Here is a 22366-nt window from a genome sequence, read left to right as displayed (position 1 = left end):
CCTTAGGGAAGCAGAGCCTGTTTCCTGTAATTCTTGGAAATAAATGTAACCCCCACCCCATGCACACACCGTTGCTCCAAGCTAGAACCTGCAGACTGGGGTGTTCCACGTGGCCACAGGTCTTGCCTGGTCCACACAGGTTTAAAATACTTGAATGTGTTGCCAACAGTTACAACTCAGGAGATTACACACAAAAGTCTAAATTTCTAGGGTCTCTTGGGAAATTGGAAAGCTAGCAATATTGAGTCTGCGTTCTGGCAGCTCAGACTTTTGCCGAAACTGAACAGCAGCTGCTTTCTGCCAGTTTCCATCACTCCCAAATATGCTATCAACTATGATATGAGGCTCGAATTAGTGGCAACCTAGAAATCCATCTTCCTTCAAGTCAGTAGTTATTATTATTATTATTATTATTAGTACTATTTTGGAGAGGGATGGAAAAGGATGGAAAGCTCACTTCATTTATTTGTATTATCCCTCTAGCCACTGTAGGCCTTTTCGTTTTCAATCCCTGCTGTATCCCCCAGCCAAAGCTTTGCCCTCAGAGTCCCTGGAAACCCCATGTGGGTTACCATCCTAGCTGTAGCTCTGACCCAGCAATGACCTTAAGTTGACCTTGGCCCTGGACAGAGCCCTAGACATGTTTCCATAAGAGGCTTGCTCCTCCCCTGACTCACTCCTCGTCTGTTCCTTTCCCCAGGCCTGGGAAATCTCCAAGACTTGGCTGTCTTCATTTAAACCCTTCCTAGTGAGTTCATTTCTTTCTAACTGCCCGGTAGCTTTTCAGCCTGTGTCAGCTGGTAATACTTTCATTCTTTCGCACTGTGGTCCTGGCCCTGGCAGGCAGGGTATGACCTGGCTACAATCAATGATCCTCTTTTGTGTTTCTGGCTTTGATGAGGTGCCTTTATTCTGATCCTCCAGCTCCTAAGTGATTCCCTGTTTTTCTTTGTGTTTCCAACCCCAGCCTGCTCACCTGTAGTTTTTTTTGCCCTGGAGCTGGCACTTTTGTTAAACCTACCACTTATCTCAGCCAGAAAGACCTAAGGCCTTCTCCTGACACATGATGAAAAAGAGAACTAAGGAGCCAGGAGATCTGGCCTCTCTACTCCCAGCTACACCCTCCTTGGTAGAAAGTCCACGAATGCATCACTTTCCTTTCTGGCTCTTGGATTTCTCAGTTGTAAAATGAGGCAATTATACTGTAAATGTACTCAATATACTTTTCATCCTGCTCAACAGGCACCCCCCTCTAGTGGATAAAACATGTTTGATTTATTCGTGTGAGGCCCGCCTTTTTTCCTGTTGGTCTTGGTTTGGGGGACCTTGATAGAAGAAAACATTCATTTCCTTTTTTGGTGCCTGAGGAATCTCTCACTGTAATAATATTAAGTATGTACAAGCATACCTCATTTTATTGTACTTCATGTTGTTGCACTTCACAGATGTTGGATTTTTTTAACAAATTGAAGGCAAAACACTCCATCAGCAAAAAGATTATGACTAGCTTGATTGCCATGGTCTGTGACCAAACCCGCACTATCTCTGAGTGTGCCTGTACTCCAGCCGCTGGCCCTCCTGGGTGCTGACTTAGAGCCTGAGTAAGACCAAATCCTTCAACTTGGGATGTGGCAGGAAGGCAGGCAGGCCCCAGACCTGGAGATCAAATCCTGGGCAGGTAAGTGCTTTGAAGAGTAACAGATGGAAATGGAGGTAATTGCGTTTCCTCCTCACTTTCTATCCTTCCTGCCAGGCAGTCTGCTCCTGTTCTAGAGGTCAGAGAGTGGCCTCCTGCTGGCAGGCCTCCTTTCTTATGGGCACTGGGGACAGCAAGGACCTTGCCTCAGACCTCTGTTTGAATCAGGGTGGAACCACTTACTGCTGTGTGACCTTGAGCCATTTACCTCACCTCTCCTACTCTGAAAAATGGGGCTATTACAGTGCCTTTTGCATTGGGGTGTCAGGACTAAATGAGATAATGCATGTAAAGTATTTAGCACAGAGTCTGGTACATTGCCTATTCAAAAGGTGTTACATGGCTTTATTGTTGTTACCACATTTTATTTCCCAAGAGCCTCCTGGTCTCTCAGTGAAAAATTATAGTTCATCTCAGGAGTATGCAAAAAACTTTTTTTCTCAAAAATTAGCATATAAAGGAGGTTCTCCATTTAACTCCTGCCCTTTGCCCCCCTAGTTCCCACTGACAGCCTGAGTAGGTACTTCTAGCTGTTATCTAATAAAAAAAGATTAGAAGCCACTACTACAGCCCCATTAAACCTAGAAGAATCAATTCTAACCGAGAAGGTCACTGATGTTTTTACCTTCTCATGTAGCCCCTAATATACGCGATAGATGTTCTTAAGAATTTTCTTTCAATAAAAGAACATTTCCGTGATAGGCCATTTTCATTCTTTAAAAAAATTTTTTTTTCCTGGTACAACATACAAGTATGTTTTATGGACTCCAGTGAGGATTTTTCTGGATTCGTATTTTTTTTCAATTACACATATAATACTTTAATTCATTCTGGTAAAATTCAAACAATGCAAATAAAATGAAAGTGTGGAAAGCCCTTCTTATCACCACCATTCCTTCCCCTGCATCTCTACTCCACCTTGCCTCCCCCCACATTAAAATTCCACTGCCCTTCTAGGAGAAACCTATACTGTCGCCTGCTATGTGGCTTTACAAGTCCTCTTCTGCCCTCCTGCCCCCAAGCTATTTGAGAGCTACAACCGGATTTCTACATGTATGTAAATGAGTGTGGACTAGACTTTAAAGACTCGCTTCTCATCACTAGAATAGGGTAAAAGTGATGTCATGTTACTTCCAAAATTGGGGTACAAAAACACTGAATGCTCTCTTGTTCTCTTTCTCTCTGAGCCCTGCTCTTGGGGGTGCAAGCTGCCACATTGTGAGTAGCCCTAGGAAGATGCCACGGGAAAGACTGTGATCTCTGGTCAACAGCCACTTAGGACCTGAGACTTGAAAACAGCTGCACGAGTGAGCTGGAAGCACCTCCATCCCCACTCACCCTGGGATAATTGTAGCTTTAATTGCTGCTTCCTAAGAGACTCTCCGCTCTACCTGATTCCTGACCCACAGCAGGATAAATGTTTGCTGTGTTAGCTGCTAAGTTTTGGAATAACTTGTTAAGCACCAGTAGATGTGGTGGTTAGTTTTATGTGTCCATTTGACTGGGCCGTGGTGTACCCATTGGTTCTATTTCACTGGAGAACCCAGACCAGTAGAGATTTTGGTTTTGAGAGTGATTCTAGAGGAACAGTGTGTGAAGGGTGAGTTTTCTGAATTAGTTCTGGGGTTTCTGGAATTGGCTTTCCAATCCGATTAGATTAAAAGACACTAATAACTCTATTTCAGTCGTGGAGAGAGCGCTGATAGTCCTGGCATGATCTGGCGCTGCAGATACAGACATTGTCTGCACTGGACGCTCTCAGTCAACCAGTTATAAGAAGCAAGGAGCTGGGTGACTGTATATGATCCTTTTCAACATTTTTGGAAATCTGACAAATACAATGAGATTGGCTGGTTGCTCCTAATGTTGCTGGACAGAATAGTGAAGGAAACTTGGAGCTCAGGGATTCAAATTCCCAGCACAGGCACCACATAAGGAATCCAAAAACTTCTATATGTGCCTGAAGAACCCTAATCCCCTGTAGCTGCTGGGCTGAGAGGCTGAAAATCAAATGCAAAATCTCATCCTGTGATTGGCTGAATCATAACACAAGTTAAAGTCCCAGCCACAGCAGGGTGTCTATTGTTAAAGTGAGGGTATTGATTGGGAAAGAAGGGGATCTTGTAAACTGTAATGGGAACCTATGGGAAGACCGTGATGAAGCTGGAGACATTGAGCCCCTAAATTCTGATGAGTCATTTTGCCAGTGGAAGAGGCCTCCACACCCGCAATGGAAGCAGTCTCCTGACCCCCAGTAAAGTGGTTCTCTACCCCTATCTGAGGGGATTAACCCTGTCTTGTCAGGAAACTGCTGGCCTCCCCTGAGGCAGTTGCCATAGGAGAATGCTGGTTGTCCTCTGGACCCATCCCCTCTACTCCTCTCTGTTTCTAGACCTATAATTAGACTCAAGTCCCAGCAGGCTCCTGGAAGTGTGGTGCGAAGTATGACCCACAGGGAGGTATGCTACACTCCAAAAGAACTAATTGAGTTTTCTCATTGCTGCAGACAAAAATCTAGAGAACATGGGTAGGAGTGGGTATTGAAGTGAGGGGTAATGGTGGAAGAAACAAAGCTGGATCCAGCCAAATTTATCGATACGGGCTCACTTAGCAGAGATTAATTGGGCAATAAATCTGACAACAATACAGGGGCTTCTAAACTCAGTGAAATTTGTGGGGGTCTAGTAGTATGGGGCATGTCACGGTATTCCTTCTAATATAAAGGTTAGATTGTTGCCTTTGGCCCATCCTAAAACCAAGAGAGTTGCAATGCCTGGTGGGACTCCTTGGATTTCAGAGGCAACATAGTCCTCATTTAGGTGAGTTCCTCTGGCCCATTTATTTGCTTACATGAAAAGCTGCTAGTTTTGAGTGAGGCCCAGAAAAGAGAAGACTCTGCAATAGGTCCAGATTCCTGTGCAAGCTGCTTTGCTGCTCGGGTTATTGATCCAGCAGATCCAATGGTAGTGGAAGTGGCGGTGGCAGGTAGGGTGCTGTTTGGAGACTTTGGCAAGGCCCCTAGAGGTGTACCACAGTGTAGGCGTTTAGGATTTGGGAGCAAAACCCTGCCATCTTCTGTAGGTGATGGTTCTCCTTTTGAAAGGAAAGTTCTTGGCTTGCCACTGGGCCTTAGTATGGTCTGAATGCTTGACTGTGAGCTCCCAAGTTACCATGTGATCTGAGCTGCCCATCGTGAGCTGGAGTGTTATCTGACCCACAAAGCGGTCAAGTTCTGTGTGCACAGCAGCACTCTATCATCAAAAGGAATTGGTGGACATGTGATCGGACCCAAGTGTGCCCTGAAGGCACAAGTTACAGGAAGAAATGGCCCAAACACCCATGTTCCCCACTTCTGCTATGCTACCTTCTTTCTTCCAGCCTGCACCTGTGACCTCCCGGGGAGTTCCCTACAATCGGTCAGTTGGCAAAGGAAGAGTAGATTTGGGACTGGTTTACAGATGGTTCTGCACAATATGCAGCAGTGCTGCAGCCCCTTTCTTGGACATCCCTGCAGGTTAAGGGAAACCCTCCCTGTGGGCAGAACTTCAGCATTGCACCAAGTTGTTCACTTTGGTTGGAAAAAGAAATGGCCACATCTGTGATTATATACTGATTCATGGTCTGCGGCCCATGGTTTTGCTCAGTGGTCAGAGATTTGGGAAGGACATGATTGGAACATTGGTGACAAGGAAATTTGGGGAAGAGGTATGCAGATAGATTTCTCTGAGTAGGCAAAAAATCATGAAGACATTCGAATCCCATGTGAACGCTCACCAAATGGTGACCTCAGTAGAAGAGGATTTTGATAATCAAGTAAATAGGATGACCCTTTCTGGGGATACCAGTCAGCATCTCTCCCAGCCACCCCTGTCATCACCCAGTGGGCTCTTGAACAAAGTGGCCATGGTGGCATGGATGGAAGATGCATGGGCTCAACAACATAAACTTCTGCTCTTCGAGGCTGTCTTGGCTATGGCCACTTGCCAGCGGAGGTGACCCACACTGGGACCTAAACAGGACACTCTTTCCCAGGATGATCAGTCAGCTCCCTGTTTGCAAGCTCCTTACGTTCACTGCAGCTTCCGTCATGGAACGGGCAGCATTTTGTTCTTACTGGAACAGATCCTTTTCCTGGGTACAGATATGCCTTCCCTGCACACAGTGCTTCCGCCAAAACTACCGTCTGTGGACTTACAGAGTGCCTTGTTTACTTACCCGCGGGGTATTCTACACAGCATTGTTTCTGATCAAGGAACTAACCTCACAACAAAAGAAGTGTGGCAATGGGCCCATGTTTGTGGAATTCACTGGCTTTCTGTGTTCCCCACCATTCTGAAGCAGCTGGCTTGGTGGGATGGCCTTTTGAAGACTCAGTTACAGCACCAAGTAGGTGGCAGTACCTTGCAGGACTGAGCCACGTTTCTCCAGAAGGCTGTGTATGCTCTAAATCAGCATCCAGCATGTCTTGCTGTTTCTCCCATAGCTAGGATTCATGAGTGGAGGGGTGGAAATGGGTGTGGCCCTACTCACTATTACGCCTAGTGACCTACTAGCAAAATTTTTACTTCTTATTCCCATAAACTTTTGCTCTGCTGGCTTAGAGATCTTAGGCCAAAGGGCAAAATGCTTCTGATACTCATTCCAGAAAAATATTTCCAAAATTGCTTTGAAGGGTAGACTAGGCACTGGCATCAGTGCATAGCTTCCCAAGGGGCGTACTTCAAAGGTGACGGTAGTGATATTCAGCAATGAGGTATGTAGCACTCTTTCTAGGATGAGTTCGTGAACTTAATTGTCTGACCTCATAGTTCAATTGCAAAAAAGTGGGGCAAGAATGGGAGAGCATATGCAAAATAATGTGTAACATTTTCCAGTAATCACATTGGTGGCTTGCTATTGGCTCCTACTGACTAACGATGAGTATCTCTAAGGAGAATGACTGCAGTGGATCAACACATGTCAAATATATTGAAATCCGTGATTTCATCCCGATACAAAAATTGGTCATCACTGGAGGATGCTAGGGAACCAACTCTTTGTTTTGAAAACTGGTAAATAAAAGAAAACAAACATTTATCCTGCCTTATATAAACTGTAACACTAGATAAGCAAAGAGTAGATGATGTGAAGCTTCTCTTTACGGAAGTAGTCCATCAGATAACCGAAGAAGAAAGAGTAGAACTGAATATCAACATTTTTTGACAGTCCCCAATGAATTATTGAATCTAAGCCTTGAACATCAGTGGCTGCTAGCATCGCAAAAAGACAGGTACACAGGTATTTGTGCCTGGACGAACACAGCACCATCTATAAAGTGGTATCTCCTCCCCTCACCCCCGAAATTAATAATCAGACCTGAATGTGACTCACCCCGGAGCTGCAGGAAGGTGGTTTCTGTTGCAGCCTGCAGTCCAAGTTCTGGCAGTCTATTTTGGAGCTTGAAAAAGCCAACTGCTTCTATGCGTATGTTCCAGACGAAAGCTATTTTAAACATTGGTGGCTGTAAAACAGTAGCTTTACAAAAGACTGTGTCCTAACCTTTTTTTCTAGTACATTCTTCTCAGAATCTCCAACTAGAAAATAAGAGCAAAGTCAACAGCAAAGATCAGAGTAAGAGTGCCTCTTCAAGAGAGATACAGATGGAGAAGCCAGTAAGGAAGTGATAAGCATATACATTAAAAATTACGTCTGAGTGAAGTATTTGCCTATGGTTCCCACAGTACACCTGAAGTCGGATAACTTCTGGGATGACCGCATTGCCAAAAAATGTCTCAGTTCTTCAAAGCAACAGCTTATGAACGTCAACCCTTCAAATCGGGGCCTGGGAAGGCCCCTAATCTGCACCCAGTGTGAAGTCAGCTGCAAACGTCGTGCAGGCCCAGGAAGGACATCCTCCCAGATCACACCTTGAGTCCAATCTTGGAAGAAGGCAGACCAGGAAAATCCTCCTGGCATAATTTATGGAATATTTTTCATTGAGATGTTTGCTCTCCTTTAAATTTATTTTTGTAAGAGGAATGAGGTCTCAATTCCATCTGTTGAACTGCTCTTTTCTCTACTAAGTTTTGAAATACGTACTACCAATATCATATATTAAATTTTCCTATGTATTTGGGTCTATTTCTGGAATCCGTTCTGTTTCTTTGATCTACTTATTTATGTAGCACTACTAAATTTAAAGATGGTGCTATAAGGATGCCGTATTAGTGCATGAAATACAAGGAACTGCTGAAAACCTAAGCCTGTGGAGTGTCAGAAATCAGGAAGCTTCAAGGAATAGGAGATCTTTCGAGAGTGCTGCCATTCAGGTGACTCAGCTCTAACAATTCATGGTCTGGGTGATTTTTAGTCCAAAATTTCAAATTCCTTGGAAGATCTGACTGGCTCAGCTTAGGCTGGGTGTTAATCCCAGAGTCAGTTATTTATTCTCGGGGGGACAGGTTTGTTTATTACAAACATGACTGCTGGATGCCTACTCTGTGTACCAATGGAGGTTTCCAAAGAAGCATAAAGTGTTGTGAACTGAACAGTACTCCAGAAACTGTCTACTGCACAATGCCTGCCCACCTTCTCATACGTCTGAAGCTTTCCTATTTGTATGGTGCATCTCTCCCACACAGAATTGCAGCCACCCCTGCCCAATAGGAGACGATACGAATGAAGTTCCTGTATTGATCAGGAGGCAATGTTATAGCATGTTACAGCTGTTAGCCGAGGATTTCCTAGAGCATTTCTCCTCCACTTCTGCCAGAATATCCTTTACACGTTCTACAACCCGTGAAGTAAGTGGAAAATTTAATCATCACTAACACATCTGAAATAACAGTGATTTTCAAACTGGGGTACAAGTACACGTAGAGGTACATAAAAACATTCCAAAGGATACTCCCACATGGAAAATTTTGAGGGAATCAATATCCAGTTCCTCAGCTTCAGCATGAAGTCTTTCTTCTAATTAATCTGCCTGAGATGTGTGTGAGTTAGAGGACTCTTGCCTCTCTCTGCTTTCCCCATTTCCTCTTTTATAATAGACTTACTTTACAAGTATACCATTTCCCCTTCATGGATCTCACATGGTGCATTTACCAAGGTGTAAAACCCCAGGAGGAGGAAACAACAAACTATTTTTGGCCATTGGTATTGGAGAAGCTTTCTTTAATCAAGGAGCCTTAAGGAAAGCTTTGTGTCTTTGGCTATCTAGTGTGTTTTTCAGTTGAGAGTGAAGTATAATATTATTATTAGAAACAGGTTATTCTGAATTCAGATGTATCATGAAGTGGCAGAGCAGGGGAAATGACAATTTTCCTTCAATGGCTTAGTCTCTTTCATCCCCTGGCTCTTGTAAAAGAAGTATTCCTTCTGTGTGAGGATCCTCTGAAACCAAAGAGAAGACCATGGGCAGGAAATGGGGGCTCAGGCACCTTACCTCACCCTGATAGCTAGCCCATGACAAGGCTCTGTGCCCTGTCAACCTTGGGTACTCAAGATTTGATGTGACCAAATTGAGAAATACCCATTTGCTTGTGCTCGCTTCGGCAGCACATATACTAAAACTGGAGAAATACCCATTTGCTTAGAAATAAGCTCTCTCTCGTTTATACCATTCTCAGCTTGGTGGTTACTTTCCTGTACTTATATCTTGGTGTATGTCTCAGTTTCATGTTTTTCAAAATTACAAGAGGAAGCTAAAAATTTTATTTTTACTTCTGAGAAAAAAAATCTGTTATATCTTCATAAAAAAGAAATGTACATTGAGGGCGAGTTAGTGTTCTATCTTTTGTTGACCATTTATTTAGACTGGTAGAGGAATCATGTACGTTAACTTGTTTTTCCTCACTGCCTCTTGGATCAGGTTTTTATTCAAAAGTAGCTGTCCAAAGTGACTTGACCGTTACGGAATAAACTAATTTAAGTTTATGCTGCAGGCTTCTTTTCTTCTGTGGTGGGTTTCTATTCTGTGGGCTTCGTCTCAGCTGCTGGTTTCTTGGGAGCCGCAGCCTTTTTTCTCACCAAAGGCTTCCGCTTCGTAACGCCAACAGCCTTCTTTCCTTTCTTCCCCACCGCTGGCTTCTGCCTGGAACCCCCTTCTCAACTGCTGTGGCTTCTAGCACTGCTGCTGCTTTATCCACCCAGAACTTCTGATTCTTGGCCTGGTGAAGAACTGTGTTCTGGTGCACGGTTTTTGATGTGGGTTTAGCTTCAATGTAATTATGAGGTTTTTTAGTGGATTCTTCTTCAGAGCTCTGTGATAAATATTCTTGCGTGGTGCTTGGAGGGCTCTTTGGATCTCTGGGCTTTTCAAGATTCTGTACTGAGGTCTGTACTGAGCATCTCGTGCGTGGGAAGGTTGTAGTTACTCACGAAGGAGGCGGCTTTATGCCAACTGCCATACAGATCATCTAACTTGTGAAAAGCACTTTCAGTCCAAGGGCAGAAACGGCCCGCATGCCCACCAGGAGCAAGTTTCAAAATGTTCCGTTTGCTTACATAAAGCAGAGTAATCCCAGGGATGACAGTAATTCCAAAGGCTTTGGTGGTACCGTTGTCCTCACTATAGATGATGCGGGGTTCCCTGCACTGGATATGACGACGGTTTCCCATTTTGCCCTTGCCAGTTCTCGTTCACTGAGAAGCGTAGACCTTTATTCTATCATTCCAGGCCTTAAGTTTCTTAAGAAGCAGAACAGCCTCCGTGGTCTTCTTGTAGCCTTCAGCTTTATTTTCAAAGGAAGTTCAGGAACTTCCTCAATACGATGACCTTTAGACATGACCAGCGCTGGTAAGGCCGAGGCAGCCAGGGCAGAGCAGGTGGCATATGGCGTCTGTGTTGTGTTCACTCTGCGGTGCCAACGGGGACAGGTTTTGGTTGGTGCAAACATGTGGCCTCCACCAGGCATATTTCCAAAAAGCACCCTAGGTGCCAGAACCGTGAGTCCCACCACGTTGAACTCTGGGAATTTCAGCCACACTCTGCCAGGACCCCATGACTCAGCACTGGTTTGACGACCTGCTAATTCACTGACAGCACAGGGCTGTCTGTTGTTTTTGCGTAAGTCAGTGTGAACAAAGTTCACAATATGTGGTCGAATGGGAACTTTGAACACAGCAGGTAAAGTGGCATTTTTGCCGAATGATTCCCTCTTTTTAGAGTACAGTAATATCCGTGGGTGAGCACACGTCATGGCGGGGCGAGAAGGCCACGCCCCTCAACCCAGCAGCTCCCACAGGAAAAGGCCATTCTCATTAACTTTTCACAAGAGTGTCGCTTACTCCAAATCTATCTGTCTATCTATCATCTATATATATATACACACACACACACACACACACATATATATGTATAGAATATATATAAATGTGTATATGTATGCAATTTTTTTTTTTAAGGAGGGTGCAGTTCACAGTGGCGCATGCGGGGATCGAACTGGCAAACTTGGTGTTATCAGCACCACTCTCTAACCAGCTGAGCTAACCGGCCCACCCTCCATATTTATTTTTACTTGGAACAAAGTCTACTGCTGGCTGTCATTAAACAATTCTGTGATTATTTATTTTTTTTCCTAAAATATACCAATTAGAACTATATTAACTAACAGGAATATGTTTTGAATTTTATAGAAATAATGCATTTAACAGCAATCACTGAAATACTTTCTTTAGATCTGCTTTACTAGTAACCCAACACCTTTTTTTTTGGTGTTAATTTGCACAAAATAGACTAAACTGTAGTCTTAGAAACTATAATTATGATAAGTGTTACCCAAATGCAATCATAATAATGCCCCAAATTAAAAATTTTATTCAACTAAGATTAGTTCTTTTGCAGATGGTAATTTACTGTTCTAATTCTGTCAAATGCATACTTACAAACTTTACCATTTTCAGCCATCAAATGAAATTGCATACACACACACACACACACACACACACACACACACACACACACGTTTCCCCAAAAATAAGAGCTAGTTGGACCATCAGCTCTAATGTGTCTTTTGGAGCAAAAATTAATATAAGATCCAGTATTATATTATATTATATTATATTAAACCCGGTCTTATATTATATTAAAATAAGACCGGTTCTTAATTAATTTTTGCACCAAAAGACGCATTAGAGCTGATGGTCTGGCTAGGTCTTATTTTCAGGGAAACATAGTATATATATATATATATATATATATATATATATATATACATACATATATATACAGATATACACATATATAGTAAAATGTATATATTTTATACAGATAATCTATGTACATATCTATTATCCACACATATCATGCCATATTAGTATCCATCTGTTTGTCCATCTGTTAGTGTTTTAAGGTCCTCTGAGACTATGAAATATTGAAATTTGGTGTCAATATTGTCTGTAGTCAATAGTAAAAATCATGTGAAATTTCCAATTTTATGGGGTTGTTTTTAAACCATTTCTGTCCAATTTTAGCTTGAAAAATAAGGTATTTCTAAACAAAATAGGTGTAATTAATAGTCACTTGATAAGTGTTGGTTAAGTTTTTAGGTTTTATTTTCCAGAAATAAGAAAATAACTGATAATTGGGTGTAAAAATTCCTTTGCAAGTCAAGTGGTTTGTAATTCTTGGTTCTGCTGCCAGAGTACGTGATAAGAACAGTATGAGCACTACACCACTGCTTCTGTTTTTTTCTTTTTCTTTTGCCATTAAGTAAATTCCTATTTGGAGGCAATACTGACTAAGAAAAAATGGTGGAGTCTAGGGTGTTCAGTAAGTACACAGACGTTAGTGCTGGCAGAAGAATGAGGAGTAGGGTAAGCCTATTCAAATGCAGAATTAAATATCTGTTCTACGGTCTACATGATGAAAGGGGTCAGGTAAAATCAGCCTGCAAATAGGCAACTGGCCGTCAGTACCCTCGAGGTAGGGTACTGTCCTGGTGCTAGGGTTTGCTACCTTGCTGCAAAATAGGTGCTCAAGGCCAGTGGCAGCGCTGGCCTTGTGACGGAGAATCCCTTACTGAGCTCATCCATGTGCAATGCCTGCCAGCACCTGTTGGTATTTTGTTCATTAGATATTTGAAGACACAGCCAACAGGTTGAGGAGGAAGGATGCGTGACATTCAGGGAACTGGTTCTCCTGTATGGTAAGAGTCCTTTTTTCCTTTGTAGAATTGTGTGATGAGTTAAATAGGATACGGATTAGTTGGTGAATCTGTTTGCTATGTAATAAAATCAAAATTAACAGTGGCTTAAGTAAGATAGAAGTTTAACTCTCCCATAATAGTTTAAACATAAGCAGTCTGGGGCTAATATGGTATCAGGGATCCAGGTTCATTCTATCTTGTTGCTCTGTCGTCTCTGGAACGTTCCATGCTGCATGCTTATGGTGGAAAAGACTCCCACTACATTCACATGCCAGGAGGAGTGTCTAAAGAAGGGAGAGTGAAAGCTAACTCCCTTCCATTTAGAGGCATGATCCAAAGGTTGAGTCCATCACTTCCTTCTACTTCCTAGCCATTAAACCTTAGTTCAAAGCTGCAAGGCAGGCTGGAAGATTCAGTTCCTCAGTTATTTCAAGCGCTCACTTGTCACGTGTGGCTCATAGCTATTCTATGGGACAGTACAGACAGAAAATGTTTATCCCTTGTAGAAAGTGACATTGAACAGTGCTGCTTTGGATCAAACTACCAGTGTCTAGGATGTATGAAAGCTACAAGAACAAAGTAAATTAAATGATGCCGTAAAGAAACAACCAGCCAAATTCTGCATCTGGGGCAAATGACCAAGTTTTGTATTATGTTCTCTATGAAGGATCTGCTATCCATCTCTTTTGGGCCCCATAGGAGAGAAGAAAAAAGTCTTTGGAAGCAAGATCTTAATATTTCATGCCTTTTTGGTTTCCTGCACGATCATTTCCTCTTTTCTCCTTTTATAATAGTTTGCAAAACATTTTAAAACATGCTGACTTGTCATAGCAGTGCTAAGTTGGACAAAACATAGAAATTAAAATCCATTACCCGTCTTTATGTTTCAAGGCATGTAAACCTAAACTGGGTTAAACAATAAAGAGAAGTTAATGGTTTCTGAACAGTAACTGGAAAATCTGGAGGTAGGGCTAGCTAGCTTCTGGTGGGCTGCGCTGTATCAGTAATCGCAGAGTCTTTGAGAGACACTAGGAGAACCCAGGAGAACAGACAGGACACAGTGGCACCAGCTGCCGACTTGGGTGGCTGACAGCAGCAGGGCGCCCATGGTGCCTCCCTGGGAGCCAGTCTAGGAAGCAGTAGGGTCCTGCCACTCTGTCTTAGACCATGGAGAATGTAGGGGACATTATATATTTTCCAGGACCTGTCTGCACCTCCTGGCCATGACCTCATGTAGCCATACTCCTCACTGGTGGACCCACAGCCCGCCTTGGAGAAAATCCGGGAATAGGTCTGGAAAATAGCATTTACTTGGGTCATTCAGGCAGAGACTGAGTTACATAGAAAAATTTAATTAGTTGGACTGTAGTGACCAGATTGGAATAAAATTTAGCTTTTTCTTCTTATCCATTGGGTTGAGGGCTTATTAAAAAGATCATATCAGTTATGGAGAAATTTTTGAAGGTCATATTTTCACTGGACATCTGATCATAAAATGAGTAAATTTGTGACCATGTCGTTAAGCTTATTTTACCATTAACAAATAATGTGTGTTTATTAAGAAGAATTTGCAAAGTTTGAAAATAGAGGGAAAATATGACTTAGTGGTACCCAAACACAATCACTATAAATATTTTTATAAAATATGTTCCATTGTTTTTTCTATGAGTACATTTACGTAGTCAAAATCATATTATGTATGTAGGGTTTTTATTTTTTATTTATTGTATCAAAGAACTTCCCTTTATCTCTATACATATAATTTAAATGAGCATGTATTATTCCATTAATATTCTATTTCATAATACCCCAGAGTTTACTTAACTGATCTTTTAATGCTGTATCATATTCCTTAAAGAAGAAGAGAAAGTCAAAAATATATCTATGGTGAAACATACATAAAAAGGACTAGATAATTTTAATTATTTCTTACCCTAGACAGATCCTTTCCCTGAACTCTATCTTGATTTATAACGAAGTAAGTTGAACAATTGGTCCAAAGTACCCAATAAGATCTAAAAGTGAAGTGTCACATGCCTGAGCAACGCAGAACTTGTTCATCTGACCAATTTTGACAAAGTCAGATCATCAGGCAGGGGAGAGTTAACTGGTAAATGTGGGCAGTGTGTATTCCCAGCTCACACCACGCAGGGTTGTTCACTAATTCGTGGACATGAAACCTTGTGAATCAGTAGACTGGATATCTGCTCTGCTTTGGTTGTGCAGAACTGGCCATTTCTGTGCTATAACCTCTTATAACCTTTCAGACTAACAAGCTCATAGAAAGGATTTGAAAAAGCTGGAGCATTATTTTCTTTTTTATTTTAGAGCACATACAATCTACCCAAATTGATTTTCATAAATGATTTCTTAAGGAGAAATGTGCGCGCGCAGTTTCAATGTGAGCAGCATTTCTTCATTTCTTACTCAACAGCATCTCCTTTAGTCCACATTCGCATCAAATTTCTTGGGCTGACTCCTTTTCCTTGCGGGAGATGAAACCAAGTGGAGAAAACAGTTAACATTCTCCATTTCTTGGGCCCAAATGAGCTGGATCTTGCATTTCACTCAACTCTGCATAACTGGCTCCACAAATGTGCATATAAAAAACATAAAATCGAATGAGGAAAGAGTAGGAACATACAAAACACCGTCTGTCCTTTTATTTGATGAAGCAACAAGCTTGTCTCTATTTCTCATTGTGCTAAAAAGCATACATTGTTTCACGGTCATTATGTTACATTTCTGGTCACATATGTGTATTTAACTGCACATACATGAAAAAGTAATAGTTACAAGGTAACAACAACTGTAAAATCTGTTCTTGAACTTTGTTTCTGGTAACATAGCCTCTATGTTGTGTGCAAGCTAAATTTCATGTTTAAAGTATTTCATGTTTTAGCACTGACTAGTATATACTTTATCTATACCCATTCAGGAAGGGGCTCCGAAATGAAAATGTCTAAATTATGGTCAGATTTTCCTGTAGGTCAATTCTGATCCAGTATGCAGGGTCCAATTATAATGGAGCTGCACTTTGGTCCACTTCTTAAGGTCAGCAACAATAGAATTCTATACATCTTAATCAAATCTCCTGTGACTAATTCAGTCCATAGGACTGTGCTTATAAATATTTTATATGTAGCTTCCAGTAATAGTGCTCATTCTATCAATCAATATCAAATTAACCCTAAGATTACTGAAAATCTGGGATAAAATATTAAATCATTCATTTTTAATAGTATAGGTAATAAATGTGTATTTCTCTGGAGAAATGACTCGACTTTTTAATGTAGAATTTATGAGACAATTTGGAGCAGTGGAGAAAGTTCTGCCTTCCCTCCTCCACGTTGGAGGCGCAGCTCAGTGGGAACAACTGGCAGCCACATTGGTCTACCCATGTGTTGTATTTTTGAGGCCGCCCAGTCCCAGTTCAACTTGAAGAACTTCTAGTCAATGGAATGTTGTATAACACTTCAATTTAATAAACATTTAAAGAGCAAAGCACGATGCCAAGTTGTTAAAAGGGACCCCTTGGTTGTAAGGAAAGACAATTCTAACCCAGGTTTGCTTTATGTAAAGTGTCAGGATGCCGAGAAGTCTCATAAAACCTATGCTAGCTAGGCCTCACTGGAACTGGAAAGCTGCCAAACGTCTTCTTCCTTTGACTCACACACCCATTTCCCTTTCCTCTTTGACTACATGATCGTCTGACTCTGCCCTATTTCTGCTTTATTCTGCTTTCTGTAAGCCTCTTGCCTGCTCTCACTTACTTGTACATGACACATCAGGGATACTCCCAAATGATAGCGTCAGATCCTAAGTCTACATGATCTTCCAAGTAGATTTGGTGTGTTTACATGAGAGTGTGTGTGTGTGTGTGTGTGTGTGTGTGTGTGTGTATGTGCTATTTCCAAATTCGAAAGAAGAGAATCTGATTGACCTAGCCTATGTCAAGTATCCACTCCTGCTCCAAAAAGCTGTTGCCACAGGAAGGAGTATTCAAATGTCAGGTATGTGTGTAATTAGCTATGCTCCTTTTATACTGTGGACTGCACAGGTAAATTATCCAAGAAAAAGTGGGAGGATGAAGGAAACACTAATTCTGGTCCCTAGGTTTCAATTTTACGGAAGAGGCTAATTCGTGTATCATTTTAGCCCAGGACAGATTGTGGTAAGAGTATAGAAAGCCCCTGGAGGATGGAGCAGGGCACATTGGGACAACAAGGGAGCAGGAAACCTTCTCATGTGGGTGGACAATCAGTGCATTAGGAGCACCTCGAAGGACAGCCTGCAGATCAGGAGTGGGGAGTGAAGCCCAGGGGGTGTGGTGTTGGGGGTGTAGGCACGACTTGAGAGGCAGCTGGTGTTTATTCTTCTGCGATGGGAAATCATCAGAGAGTTTTGATCAGGAGAATCACATGATCAAATCTGTTTCCTGAGGATGCCTTAGGACATAGACAAACTGGATGTGGTGGAAGTGTTAGGGCCCTGTCCTCCTCCAGGAGCTGGCAGACCAGTGAGTCCGCGTGAGGTGTATGAATGGTCTGAATTAGGAGAAAAGCCCATGGAAGACAGTGCTCATGAATAATCAATATATTTAACAATGATGGTGTAACTTTGTTGTGGAATGTATGCATAACAACCGGAGTTTGAAATGCTGGCAAAATAGGAAATATTCCCGGTAAAATTTGATGTGATTTTTAAACAGTTAATTTTTAAGGGCCAGAAAGAGGGCGAATATGAACATGGAGAAGTATTAAGATGGTTGTTTTTAGTGTTTGAGAACATGCTTTTTGCCAGCCCTGGTGGACTGCTGCACAGGATGGACGGAGCCCGCTTGGTCCACACCTGGTGTGGTAGGTGCCATAGCTGGTGCCTCAGTGGTGTAAGGTACAGCGCAGGGAGTCGTGGAGTGGTGGGAGGGAAAGAGGTGAAGTACATGCACCAATGCAGCGGAGAGAAATCTGGAATCTTGGATTAAAATGCTGACAAGGAATGAGGTCCCAAGGGCCCTAGGTTGGAGTGTTCCGTAAAACAACGGCTTCCCAGTTCTCGGGAAGGGTAAAGAGAGAGAAATTGGACTCGGGATGCTGCGAGAGGATGATGATGCAGAGAACGCTAGGCTGATCAAGTTGGAAGTGGTCTTGTACGTCCTCCAAGGATGGTCAGGCTGTGCTAGCCTTGGCGGATGTATCCTCAGTCTTGGAATATGTTCTCAGTGAGGATTTAACACATGCTAATCACTGAACATGCACCAGGGGGCCCGCGAAGCCAGTGGGCAGAAGGACCAACATGTATTCAAGGTTCATTGTGAGAGGCTTTGTAAATGGTATTTTAATTTGATTTTGTTTGAACCTGTAGAACTTTAAAATTATTGCAACTCGGAGGACTTTTTCCTCTGGCAAATCCGTGAAATTTCAGGTGGACTTTTTCTCCATCCAATCTCCTTCCTTCCTTTGTGCCATACTCTGGAATTGATTACTTCCCCCCAAGCATACGAAGGGAAAAGTACTTCTCTCTGGAACTCAGTGGTTGACGTGAGGAGAGTACCTTGTCCCCACGTCATCTGACATTTCACCCAGCCCGGGCTTCTGCCTCATCCTTCCTACTCTCAAGTGCCTCTTCGTCCTGTCAGCTCTGGGCTCTGGCCCTTCCCTGGGGCTCTGAGGCTCCCACACCATGAGCTGCTGCAGTTTCTTTACCTCAGGCAGCTGCTTGTTTCTAACCAGAACCCACAATCCTTTTTTGGGAACTTTGCCTTCCCAAACCTCCCCTTCCAATGCATGGGAAGGACTCTTCAACAAAAAGACAATGTTTTTTAAAAAATACAAAAAAAAAAAAAACCCCTGTCACCTTACTCTCAAACACAGAATTTTTTGGGTGGGGAAAAAAGCATGCTGAGAAGATAACATATGGCACTATTTTTTTCTCTCATACCTCATTGCTTTGTAATCTCATCTGTTTTTTCATTTATGCAAATAAGAAAAATGTTTGTATTAATTTCTTTTTGTAATAGTTGGTTTCCAGTTTACAAATAGACAGTCATTTGAGATTACAAATAGGTAAACCATATATGCAGGATAAGGACTGGAATCTTTTAAAATTAAAAACAGTTGTGGAGTGATTGAGGGTAAGTTTTTGCTGTTCTCAAGTCTTGCTCTAATGTTACTATTTTGAATTTACAAATCAGTGTTTTTTTAAGTACTTTGAATATAAAGTAGAAATCTGGATTTTTTTTTCTTGCACTGATGCAGGATTCTTTTCAGCTCGTTTCCTATCTACCTGGATGTGAGTGAATGCCCTAATAACAATTAACCCAGTTTCTTCCCTGCGTGAAGAATTGTCTGCGTTCCAGCCCTTAGCTTAGTCTGAACACTATCTTGAACGCAATAAATAATGTTGCATAGGAAATTTATTGTAATAGTCTAGATCATTTTAGCAATTAATCTTGTTAGTAAAAATTATATACATATAAATGTTAACACAATTATTTTGGAATTATTTTCTACACATTTAGCTATTTAGATCAATCTGACTATTTTCTCTACCTGGAATGCCCTCCCCTCACACATTGCATAAACATGAATTCTTTCTAAATTAAACGCACACACACTACGTAAGTACATTTTTATAAAAATGGAAACAATACAGAAGTATATATAGAAATATTTTTCTCCTTTAATATAAAAAAACTTCTGATTACGTTTGGGGTATCAGTGTGCCAACTGAAAAGCTAGGTTTCCCAGGCTTCCTTGCAGCCATCGGTGGCTGCATGACAGTTCTGGCCAATGAGATGTAAGTTTAAGTCCATTGGGAAACACTTATGGGAAAACTAGTTTTTTCCCCTGAGAAAAAGAGGTGAATTCATCTGGTACACATCTTTTTCTCTTTATCTTTTCTTCTTCTTCGTGACTAGACTTTGGAAGCAGTGCCTGGAGTAAGAATCTTGTGACACCGGAGCTAGAAAGAGCCCAGAGCCTAGAGGTGCTCCGACAGCCTACCTGTATTAAAGTTCTACATCCAGTCTAAAACATTTAAAAGAGTTTATTAACTAAGTTAGATAATGTAACCAAATATTAATTGAAGGCATTAAAAGTGTCTGTTCAAATCTGCTAGGCTTATAATGAAATAATGAGATTTGTAAGCCGAACTTAAATGTTTAAGGAGGAATTAAATTAGAATCTGTGAATTAATAAATGGATCATTAATTTTTAAAACCAAAGTTCTCTCTAAATTGCCTTTTCTCTGATCATAAAGAAACTTACATTTATGCAAGGGGAAAAGAAACCTGAAGCGGCATGTGAAGAATCTTTGGATAAATGCTTCTTCACCTTTTCAATGTATTGTGTCTTGTATCCCCTAAGGTTAATCCAAGACTATGAAAAAACCATTAAGGATTTGTAGTCATTATGTTTTTTTAAAATTATGTTTTAATTTTAGCATTGAATGTTTTTCTGCCGTGAAAGAGAACAGGATTAACACTGGGAAAATAGGGTGACCAACCATCCTGGTTTCCTTGGGACTGAGGGGTACTCAGGAACTAGGAACCCCCAGTGCTAAAATCGGTATCATTGGTCACCCGAGTGGAAGGCATTGTGGCAGAAATGCCAAGACTATAGATTTTAACACCTTCGTCTCAGACTTCGCTCTTCAACTGACTACCTGCTTATCATGGGCAAATGATTTATTTTGGTTCTTCTGTTTTCTCCTCTGTATAATAGTAATAAAACAATGAATATCTACCCTAAAGAGTTGTTGTGAAAATTAAATGAGTGACTACGTGGAAAGCACGTGCAGTTGTACCTGTAAGGTAGTAAGCACTAAGTAGATACGCTCGGCCATCGCTGCGGCCTCACCCCCTTTTCTAGATTGTGTTCCTTGTGTTATTCCTTTGCTTCCTCAGTTGCGGAGCCTTCATTTTATACTGAAATAGATGTGATGATTACCACCAGTTCTTTTACCACTGCTTGTCCAATCCTGACTTTTTTTGTTTTGGTTTTTTTCTTATCTTGATTTATTTCTTGGTTGGCTGGGTTTCATAACCAAGCAGATTTTTTTTACAAGGATCTCATAGGAGCTGTATTCTCTGAGGGCTTTGGTCTTTGAAAATGTCTATTGCTTTGCTATGACTGAGTGATATTCTTGGCTGGATATAATATTCTTGGGTTCCCCTTTCTTTCACCTCTTGGAAGATAGTCCTTTTTTTTCTGGCACTGAAGTTTGCCATACCAAAGTCTGAGACCAGCTGTGTTTCTTTTTCTCTTGTAAATGACTTGTTTTGCCTGAAAATCTGACTAATATTTTAATTTTAAAAAATTAATATTTTTAATTCAACTACATTGCATCTTGATCTAGATCATTGTTTTTCAAATATACAATGTATCCTAACTATAGATTCAGTTCTTATATTTCAGTGAAATTGTACTGTATTTTATTCTTTAATACTTTTAATACTATTTTTAAATAATACTTTTGGCTCAGGGACATCAATTATTGGATAGGTCATTGTTGTCTATTCTTCATTTTATCATGTTCTCTGAATTACTTTAATTTCTTTACCTTTCCCCTCTGCATTCATTATGATATTGTCATCTTTCTTTCATGCCATCTAGCGGATGGTGGTAGGTACCTACCTGATGTAAGTTTCTTCTTCCTTACTAACAGAACCCCACTTTGTTTTTGATACACACACACTCACATATATTTTATATATATGTTTTATATATGTTTTACATATATATATACATATATATGTGTGTGTATATATATATATATATGTACTTGATTCAAAACTTGATTTAATGGGCTTCGTTGAAGCTAGGGGTGGACGTATGACATACAATACAGTTCTGGCTAAGGAGTTATACGTCTACCATGGAATATAGATCTAAGGCAGAAGGAGAAGAGCTACTTTGGTATTATGAGGTGTTCACAAGGATAAAAGCCACATGGTAGAAATGCTAGAGCAGAGAGCTAACACCATTTGCAATGGTTCCTTTGAAGAATCAAGAAAAATTGTCACAATTTATTTAAATTATTTAGTTAAATTTCCTGTTGCATGCAATTGAAAATAATTTCTGCTGATGCAGAGCATGCATTTAATTTTTCGCAATGTAAAAATGTGGAGTGCTTTGGTTTTTTTTTTCATGTCATTTTGAGCTGGAGTCATCGAATCCATTTTTGCGATATACTCCAATTTTGATATATGTACTACTGAAGGGAGCAGGATTTTTTTTTTTCTTTAATGGCGAAAAAAAGATTTAAAAGCAAGGATTTTCAGTGATTTAAAAGTCAGGTCATCAAGATCAAACAAATCTTGTCATCCTCAGTGATAATTATATGAGTCAAGGGGGAGAACCACAGAAAGGGAGAAAGACAGGCTGGCAATAGGCTATTCTCCTTAGAGAGAGGGGCACTATATTTTTTCTTTTTCTGCCAGGCTTTCAAATTACACTTTTCAAATATTGGACTATAAGATGTTTTAAAAAATTGTTTTCTTCTGTTTTATAGGGAGTAATCCAGAGTCTAGAATTCAGAA

General features: G+C 41.0%; 1 pseudogene; it reads right to left on the bottom strand.

The window, feature by feature from the left end:
- Positions 1–9610: 9610 nt before the first annotated feature.
- LOC117031689 (60S ribosomal protein L4-like) lies at positions 9611–10909 on the bottom strand (annotated as a pseudogene).
- Between the last annotated feature and the right edge of the window lie 11457 nt (positions 10910–22366).

Source organism: Rhinolophus ferrumequinum, chromosome 2 (assembly GCF_004115265.2).
Source record: "Rhinolophus ferrumequinum isolate MPI-CBG mRhiFer1 chromosome 2, mRhiFer1_v1.p, whole genome shotgun sequence".
Taxonomy (NCBI): domain Eukaryota; kingdom Metazoa; phylum Chordata; class Mammalia; order Chiroptera; family Rhinolophidae; genus Rhinolophus; species Rhinolophus ferrumequinum.
Note: the sequence above shows the minus strand (reverse complement) of the source record. Positions and strands in the feature narration are given on the sequence as shown.